This window comes from Melospiza melodia, chromosome 14 (genome assembly GCF_035770615.1).
Source record: "Melospiza melodia melodia isolate bMelMel2 chromosome 14, bMelMel2.pri, whole genome shotgun sequence".
NCBI lineage: Eukaryota > Metazoa > Chordata > Aves > Passeriformes > Passerellidae > Melospiza > Melospiza melodia.
The window spans coordinates 6,871,603-6,881,778 of NC_086207.1; positions in this window are offsets into that span (position 1 = coordinate 6,871,603).

Here is a 10,176-nt window from a genome sequence, read left to right on the forward strand (position 1 = left end):
AACTGCTCCTCTCTTGCAATTGCCCTTTGCTTATGTTTTGAAATGCCAAATTTTGTCATCCTGAGGTTGTCCTAACGGGGTCCCAGTGGGCAGGAAGTTGAGAGCAGGGGAGTGTGAGCCACAGCAGCATCCTGGCACTGCAGCTTGGGACAAGCTTGCTGTGCCACAGATGGTCCTTCAGGCTTCTCTGCAAATATTTCAGCCATCCAAACCACAAAGATTTGCTGTAAACTACCAGAAATGAAAGCTCCTTCCTGTGTTGCATTTCCAATGAGGTCTGCACCACAGTGATGATTTTTAGGGGAAGCAAAATTCTTCACACGTTTAGGGAGTTCTGATTTGTTCAGTGTGCTTTTTCTACATGCAGAAATAGCTCATGGAGGGAATTGCAGTAGCCTTTTGTGGAAGCTGGTCTGAATTTCAGCTGGGGTCCTTAACTGCTTCTGGTGCAGCCCATGTGCAAGCTGAGGGTCTAGGATTAAGCTTCATTCCTTCTTAGCTGGTGATCTGATTTTTATTATTTTTAAGAAGTTTGTATGAAACAAGTGACTTCCTCTTACTCTATGACTACTCAAACCAGCTGTATTTGAATTTTTGCTGGACTCAAAAAATGCAAACCTCTAATTTAATTATACTTGTAACTTCCCTATTTTTAGAAATGCACATTAAAAATTAAGTTTGCCCTTAAATCCTGGAGTGGAACCCCCTGCCCTAAAGGCCTGTCTGTCTATCTAGAGGTGTTCTAGAAATATATCCACTTTGTGCAATTTTGGGGTACAGGAGTGCCAGGGTTGGCTGTGCTGTGCTGGAGGGAGCAGGCAGATGTCAACCAAAATCCACAGATTCGTGGGTGCCTGTCAGCCTGGAGAGCCTGTGCAATCCCTGACTGATGTGTGTTCTCACTTTCCTGCAGGGGCTGTGTAAATGGATCAAAGGTGGAGTCTTTCATAACCCAGATGAGTCCAGATATGTAAATCACTGAACTGCCTCTAATGAAATCTGTTCATGCACTTTCCATATCCCAGGCTTTGGGGTGGTTTGTGGGGAGTTACTGATACCATTTGATAGCAGACAACAAAACTTCCAGGGAAAATTCCCTGGTAGGGTGCCCAAGGGTTTCGAGCAGTAATTTGAGGAAAGGGCATCTCCTTTCAGGTCCCTGTGGAGAGCTGCACAGGCTGTGGGCAGTGCTGAGCTGATGCTTTGGACCCTCCCTGCTTTCCCCCCAGTTTCTGTTTCTCCTCTGTCCCCTGGTCAAGCAGAGACTTCAGGGGAGGATTTGCCCTCCAGGAAATGCACATTGCTGAGCTGCACAAACACCTGGGAGCAGAGCACAGAAGGATAAGGGGGAAAGGTACAACCCAGACCAACACTGACACCCCCACATGCTCTGTAAATTGATACCAGGGTAATTGCAAGTGTGCAGCACCTGATAAACTGATCTCTTTTCTGGCCATTTCTGAGTATTTAATGGCAGCCACTTCTGAGGACATTCTCCATCCTCTGGAAACCAGCACTTTCCACCACTGCCTTTCCCAAGCCCACTGTGACCCACAGGTGCAGCTTGAGGCTGAGGCAGCATCAGGAAAGGTGAAAATTCCAAGAGCCTGAGACCTTTTGCTTATAGAAGGGACCAGCTGATCCCTTCCAGCCTCTGCATGAGGTGTTGCTGACACTGGGGGCTGCTCTCAGCTTTTCCCAATTCATCTCTTTATCTCTGGGTAAACACCCCAGCTGTTTCTGGTAATTTTGGGGTGTTTGTCAGCTCAAACAGACCTGCATGAGACAGGACAACACTTTGGTTCTCATATCCTTTGAGGATTAGGGTTTGATTCTGCTACCACAGCAAAAGAGACAACATAGTGAAGGACAGAGTGAGAAAAAGCCTTCAGACAAACAGATACTCAGTCCTGCTACAGGGCAGTTGCAAAAAATGTGTTCCAGCTCCTAGCAGGAACGTGTTAGAGATGTTATAAGCATCTTTCACACCAAGTGCTGCTGCTCTTTGCTCTGAAGGGTGAGAATGGGACCTCTGGGGATCTCATAAGAGGGGTGTGATTTCAACTTCTCCATTTTCAGCTGCTTTTCTCCCTCACACTGGGATCTTGAAGAGGGGCAGAGATGCCAATGCAAACAGCTCTGCTGCCAGACCAAGAGAGGAGCTTTAGGCAAACATTGCAGTGTGCAGGAGGCTCCCTGAGCTCAGATATGGTTACAAAACACTCCACAGCATGTTCCAGCCTCAGACATTAATGGGGTATTTATTTTAGGCTGACTGGTGACAGTTCACTGGCTGTGGCTGCACTTCAGCTCTGTGTCCATTTCCTCTGTAACAACTAACAAGCCCAAGATTAATCTTGATATGAAAATAACTGCTCATTTCCCCCCAGGGCTCTATAGGCTCTGCCCCAGTGCCATGATTTCCCCCATATTTTATCTGGGATCTGTTTGGGTGGGTGGGAGTCCCCTCCTCCCTGTAGCCCAGGCCAGTGACACTGGGCACTCCCCCATATGGTTTTGTGTCACACAGAGGTGGCACTTGGGGACATGGTCCAGTGATGGGCTTGGCAGAGCTGGGTCAGTGGCTGGACTTGTTAATCCAGAGGCACATTTATTTCTAATTTAGCTCTAGCACACCTGCTGTGTGTGGGGGGATAGAATGTGAGAAAAAGATAGTGCAGGAGGTAATCTCACACCTGAGGAGGTGCAGCTGTACTAATTATCAAAGATTAGGAACAGGCCTGGCCTCAACAGGCCACAGCTGTGTTCAATAAGAAGAAGAGTGCTACAAAAGAGTGGGTTAGCCTGGTGAGGAGAGAGTTGGAGTTAGTTGGTTGTGTTATGAAGAGAGTTGGAGTTTGTTGGCTGTGTTATGAAGAGAGTTGGAGTTTGTTGGCTGTGATGTGAAGAAGGAGGAGTCAGTTCTATAGGGAGCTGCCCATGAGACATCACTGAGAGGGAATGGAACTTTGTAATAAGATGATAACAGCTGTGTATTTCTAATTTAGCTCTAGTACATCTGCTAGAAGAAATCTCACCATAGGTGTTAAAAATATACAGTGATCCCCTGCAACCCAGGATGCTTTGTGTGAGACCTAAATGCCCCTTCCTGTTACACTTTGGTGCCCTTTTCCAAGTCTGCATCTCTTTACCATCATCTCCATTATTAATTTCATGTGCTAGCCATCAGAGGCATTTAAGCTTTGACCAAAACACATTTTTGAAAGCAAACTCTCACATCAAAACTGGAAGGTGGTTTAACCAGCCCAGCAAACATGCATGACTCTTAATAATCCCCCTAGCTCTCCTGGAGTTTTCTTGCTTTTGCTTTGAGAGTTTTCATCACCTTTGCAGGTAGTGACCAATACTGGGGACATGGGCCTGCAAATGTGTGATGACAACTGAAATTGAACCCAGGCTGGATCAGCTGCAGGTCCTGCTTGAGGGGGTCCCTTTGAGCCATCAGCTCCTCCACAAATGCCCCTGTAATTTTCAGGGAGAATTCTTAAATACCTTGTGCAGAAAAAATACTCAAACTTTCTTGATAAGCAGGATTGTGTTGATCCAAATGTGTTTACAAAAGGAGTCACAGCTCCAGCCCCAGCTCTAGAGTTGTGCCTGAAAACTGGCACATCCCTTGGCTGGGCTTGCAGGGGTTGTTGAGGCTCTTCTGGAGCAAAGGAACCCCAATTTGCCTTGACCCCCACCTCAGAGCTCACCTGTAAGTTAATGTTGAATTCTGCACCTCTGGTTTGTTCCAGGTGGGCTTTGCTGAAAGGCAGAAGCCACTGAAGAACTGAACCTATCTCAGGGCCATTCTAAGGTTGTGGGCTCTTGGGCCTAGGATGTGCTGTTTAACCTCAAAAACAGCTTACAATGTGATTTAATGACACAGCAAAGCTTTGGGTCACTCCTCACAATATTTAACTAACACATCTCTAATCTCTAGTCACTGTAATTATTGGAACATATTTTTTTGAATCAGAGTGTTTCAACAAAATTCTCAGATAAACATCACACTTGGAGCCTCCTTCCCAGTTGCTGCAGCTCACGCTGATGGCAAGTGTTGGTGGAGTAAAAAAAAATTCAGCATTTTTAGAGATTTCCTAACAGCCCTTTCAGCAGATACGAAACCAGACATGTTGAAGTAACACTTGTCACTTACATGTTTGTTTGAAATATGATTCTCATTCAGAGTATCATTCATGATTTCACTCAGATGCCTGTGTTCCCTGAAGAAACAGGAGGCTGCAGTCCTGTCCCCTCCAGCTCCCACGCCTACAAGAACAGAATTTCATTCAGAGGGAGGATCTCTTTCAGTCTCTAACAATGTGTGCTTGGCTCTTGGTTCTCTGTCCTCAGAGACGTGATCCTCTTGGGCTGCCAATTTTTAGCTTGCTATATGCTTGTAAGTTTATTGTTCTGAGACTCTGAACACTGAAGTGTGTTGGGGTTTTTTGCACAATATTTTCCTTTCAGAGGATTTCATGGGAAACTGAGTGCATCTTATTTTAAAAATAAAATCACTCCTTCAGCTCTGGACTCTTCCCTGCTATTTGACTACGGATAGTATTTGTGTAGATTACTGGAAAACATGCCTTCATTCTTAAAGTATTGTTTTCCAATCCCTTTTCTTTAAACAGGTGCTGGTGTTTGTTTGTCAGGTGATTCCCTCATGGCTTGGTGGAGCAGCTCTGCCGGGCACAGGCTCTGCCCAGTGTCACCAGCCCTTCCTGAAGGGCAGAGCTGCTGCTCTGGGGCTGCTGAGCACTGCACCAGTTCAGCATTGCTGGCTGGATGTCAGAGCTCAGTGCATCCCTCTGGGTGTCCAGAGTTGCTGAGGACCCCGCTGGGGGGCTCAGAGACCCTGGCACACAGCCCAGAGCACCTGTGGGTTTGATTATGACCCCTGGAGCAAGTTACCAGCTTTGTATGAGGACATGAAAGTCACAGAAGTTTAAATAGTATAATAATAAAATGATCACAGGGTGAAAATGTAGATTTTAGGATTTTTGGAATGGGGGTTTTGGGGACAAGATGGAGGAACTTGGGCATGTCCAGCTTTTCTTCTTCTTGGTCTCCATTTTCTGCAGTGATGTTGGCACTTTGGGATTGGTCTAGAGTAGAAGTGCACTGTCTAACACAGGTGATAGGTATTGGGAATTAAGTGTAAATATGTTGTAGGTAGTTTGTAGTATAAAAAGACAACACAGAGTGCCTGTGGCTGCCCTGCTGAGCAGACCTCAGCTGCACAGAAAGAAATTTTATAGATAAGAATTAACAAACAACTTCAAGATTGAAAAACTGAGTTCCGACTCGTTCTTCAGACGCGTGGGCCAAAACAGAGACACCCTGCATATCTTGGGGCTGCAATTAACAACCAAACTCCGAGAGCTGGAGCTGCTCCTGGAAGCCAGCAAAGCCTGAGTGCCTGCAGCACTGCATTTCTGGCTTGCCAGGGCTCACCAGGGCTTTGAGCTCGGATCTGGCCCTGCTGGAGCCCAGAGCCCCTCTCAGCAGCCCCCAGGGTGCCCCCAGAGCCAGGCTGGGCACACAGGTGTGGTGGTGGGGTTCACAGGGGTCCCAGGACGAGGGAAGAGATGAGAATCTTGGCTCTGTGTTTCAGAAGGCTGATTTATTATTTTATGATATATTAAAAGAAAGTGCTAGATTAAAACTATACTAAAAGAATAGAAGAAAGGCTGGCTAAGAATACAAAGGAATGGAGTCATAACGAAGAGATATCATAAAGATAATATATACAATAAAATATTTAATAAAGATAAATCATAATAAAATCTTGTGACTGACCAGAGAATGCAAGACAGCCAGACTGTGATTGGCCATTAATTAGAAACAACCAACATGAGACCAATCACAGATGCACCTGTTGCATTCCACAGCAGCAGATAATTATTGGTTACATGTCATTTCTGAGGCCTCCCAGCTTCTCAGGAGAATGAAAGGATTTTTCATAGAATGTGTCTGTGATACACAGGTGTGGTGTGTACCTGGGCCAGCTGGCACCAAACACCCCTGGGTGCCCCCTGTGCCTGGTGTGGCAGGGCTTCTGTCACACACAGGGAATTCTTTGTGTCACCAAAGCTCTTGTGAGCCTGCAGAAGGTGTGTAGAGGGAATAGAGATATGCTGGGCTTTGGTAACTCATTAAAACCATTGTGAGCCTGCAGGATGTGTGTGAAGAGAGCAGAGGAGATGTGCTGGGCTTTGGTAACCCTGGGCACCTCCCCCTTGGCAGGGTGATGAAGTCAACCTGCTCCAACCAGTTTTCATGAATGACTGAGCCTGAACAGAATCTCCCTGAAGGCTCTAAGCTGTTCCCACCAGCTCCTTTTAAGTCGTCTATTGCCACCTTCAGCCCGTTGCTGTCACTGGTGGGGCTGTGCTCCCTCAGCACCTCCCAGAGCTCATACCTTCCCTTCTAGGGCAGCAGCTCCTGCTCAGGGCCAGGGCTCCTGTTCTCTCACCAGCTCCTGGTGGCAGAGCTGCAGGGAGAGCCTCCAGCTGGTGCTTGCATTCAAATGTTTGCTCTAGCACGTTCCCACTAGGCTGCCTCAACAGCAAAATACTGAGTTCAGTGCACTCTCACTACTCGATGTTTTTATCGTTTAAGGCTTGAGACAACTTGTAAATGCTTAAAATAGCATGAAAATCCCTGTGCTGGCACGGGCTCCCAGCCTCATTGGAAGGCTGTCTGCTGTTCTCCTGGTGTGGAAGTTTCATATGTTCCAGGGAACAATTATGGAAGGCCAGAGTTTTAAATGAGCAAGGCTATGTGGCAGTTATCATTTAAAAGGAAATCCATAGCTTAAGGGCGTCAGAACAAAAAGCTGATTTAAAAATCAGAATTGATGACCAAGCAGGTGTCCATAAATGAGAACCTTGGCTGCAGAGTGTTCCATGATAGGATCACCATCGATTTCCAGAATTTTTAAAGGTATTAAATGACACTCTTTTTGTATAAACTACAAATAGCTGCACTATTTCCAGGTTCTGCATGTTCCTGGAATGTAACGTGCAATGTAAACTTTCCTGAGTGAAGGAAGGGGGAAGCAGGGTTACAGGAGCAGCTGAGTGTCTGCTGCCTGCAGCTCAGCTCTGGCAGCTCATCCTGGGCCAGGGAGATGAGCTTTGGCAAAGGCTTCTCACCCAGTCAGGCTGAGCCCACCCTTCATTTCATCAGCCCTGGCTTGGGTTTGTTCAGGGCTCCAGGCTGTGTTCCTTGGGGTAAAGCTGCAGCAGGTCCTTGCTAGGAGCTGCTCCCTGCTCAGGCACCAAACTGGAGGCTGTGCTTGCATCCCTGGGTACCCCTTGGGACTCCCTGAGCCCTGCAGGTCTCATCCTTGCCAGGAAGGAGCCTGTGTCTGCTTGGTAGCAAGGGAAGCAGTGGTTGTGTGTGTGTTGTCATTATAGTGCAAGAGTTCTGTTGCCATTACATTGCAAGGGTTCCATATTGCCAGAGTTTTGTACCCCCTTGATGTTTCTCATAGGCAGCTCCTCTGGGCACTGACTCTTCCTTGTCCTCACTGCAGCCAACTGACTCCAGTTCCCCTCAACCACCCAATCCACTCTGTTATAACACTCTTCTTATTGGCTACAGCTGTGGCCTGTTAACATCAGGCCTGCCCCTAATCTTTAATAATTACCCCAGCTGCAACTCTTTAGGTAAGATAACTTTCTAGACTACCTCCATTTTCTTATATTGCATCCCCCTACATATGTGAGCACTGCCCTACTCTGCCCTGTCAGGACCCTGTGAGCTACCAAAGCTCCCACAGCCCCTCTGCTGCTGCTGCCACCCTCTGCTCTGGGGGTTCTGGGCAGCAAAGCATCCAAAACAGGATTAGCCTGGAGAAAAGGAGACTCAGGGTTGACCTTAGCACCCTCTACAGCTCCTGACAGGTGTTTGTAGCCAGGTGAGGCTGGGCTCTGTCTCCAGCAGCACTGACAGAACCAGAGCACACAGCCTCAAGCTGCACCAAGGGAAAATCAGGTTGGATATCAGGGAAAAGTTCTTCACAGAAAGGGTGATAAAGTTCTGGAATGGCTGCCCAGGGAGGCGGTGGAGTCACCATCCCTGGGTGTGTTTAACAAAGCCTGGATGTGGCACTGGCTGCCAGGGTTTGGTTGAGCTGCTGGGGCTGGGTTAGACTCAGTAATCTTTAAGGTCTCTTCCAACCCAGTGATGCTGTGATTCTGTGAATTCTGTGCCATGGGGAGCAGTTCCCCAGCCCTGTCCCAGCACCCAGAGCCTGCCCAGGGGGTGGAAGTGCCAGTCCCAGTGAGACAGTGTGAGCTGGTCCCTCACAAGGGACAGAGGACTTGCCCAAGAGAATGACTGCCAATGTACCTTACCTGTCTGCAGTCCCACAGTGCTGCTCGTCCTGCCTTGTATAAATAACCTTAAAATCTTGGTTGAAAACTCCTTTGGAGCAGGGAAGAAGTGATCTCTGTGTTGTTTGTAACAGAGGGATGTGGCTGGGGCTGAGACCTGGGCTGCCTTTACCCCTGTGGGGCTGTACTGGGGTTTGGACAGCAGACAGCAGGTTTGCTCTGAGTGGGCATTAACTGGGGATATCTGACCAGTGACAGCCTCCCTCTGCCAGGGAACCTCTCCCTTGGCATGGCCTCTCCTGGGAAATGATGACTAGAGGGGAAGGAAATCTCTCGTGTTGGTTTCTAGCAGCTGAAATGGCCAAATTCTGCATGTACAGAAAAATCAGATTTGCCTTTTCCCCCAGACTTTCAGCACATTCTGCCATGGCTGAGGCACAGGGCACCCCTGAGCTGGCTCAAACAGCCATGAGTGCTGCCAGAGGCCTTTGGCTCACTGATAAGCTGCTTATCTTCAACCCATCCATTTTTATTTTACTCTGAATAAATACTCCTCTGTGCTAGCTAATAAAGATGTCTTTTTGGGCAAAAGAATGACTCGAGTTCAACCTCAGCTGTTAAGGTTGTTCTTTATCTTTTTTTAACAGTATGCACATGATCACACACTCTTTTAAATCTTCCTGAGAGAGTGGCAGTGTCCCAACACATGGTCACCAGCTGCAGCCAGCACTGAAAGCATCACACCCATGGTCTCTTCAGGTGCAGATGAAATCCAGATGCTCAAACACTTGAGTTCTCCACAAGGGAAAAACTAAGTTGTGCATAAAACCAGTTGTTTTATGGCCTTTAATGCTATGGACACATTCAGATGATTTTTGCAGAAACCCTAATGACCATTTGCTAGCTTTTTTTTCTTTTTTTTTTTTTTTTTAAGTATGTTGTTTTACTATTCTGGAGAATTAAAAATGCCAACATTACTGAAGCACATCTGCTGAGGGAGGATGTTTGCTTCATCTTGCAATGGCCTGATGTTTGGGGAAATGTCTGGGGCCTCTCAGGAGTCCCAGGGCAGAGATGTGAGTGTGAGAAGCCTCTAGGAATGTAGAGCTCTTTGCTGCTTTTTCCTAGCACAGCTTTATTTTTAGCACTCCTCATGTTTAAGGGCCGTGGCTGGGAAACAACAGGAGGTACTTTAACTCCTTTCTATGAGCAGCCTGACTGTACATTGGTTTTTTTTGGCTTTATGAAACAGATTTGCTTCTTTACAGCTTGGTGAAATTGTAGGTGACGGCCACAGACTCACTGGGGTCACCAGGTAAAAAGTGAAATGAAGAATTGGTGCTGAGAGGCACCAGACCTGGAGCTCACCCTCGCTGTCCCCACGTGGAAGGTGCCCGCTGGGACAGGCAGTGCCCAGTGCCCAGGGGAGAGCAGAGGCTGGGGAAAAGCTGCCAGGGAGGAGCCAGGTCAGCCCTGTGCCTTGGTGGCTCCTTCCTGCCCTTTCCTCACCAGCACAAGGGCACCTGCACTGCCCTGGGGCCAGGCTCACAGCACAGCCCTGCAGGAGGCACAGAATTAATTTCACTGCTCTTAGAAACAAAATGCCCTGGGTTCTGTCAGCATAACTACAGTGGGAGGTGGCACTAAAGGGATTTAGCATTATGTGTCCCAAAATGAGCAAAAATGAGCATAATATTGTTACTTTGCTGTCTCAATCCCAGCTTCTCCTGGTGCTTTTCCCTCCCCGTGAGCAGCAGCCATGTCCAAAGGCTGTGAGATGTCCCCAGCTGCCATGGCCCTGCCAAGGAGCTCTGCTTTGCCC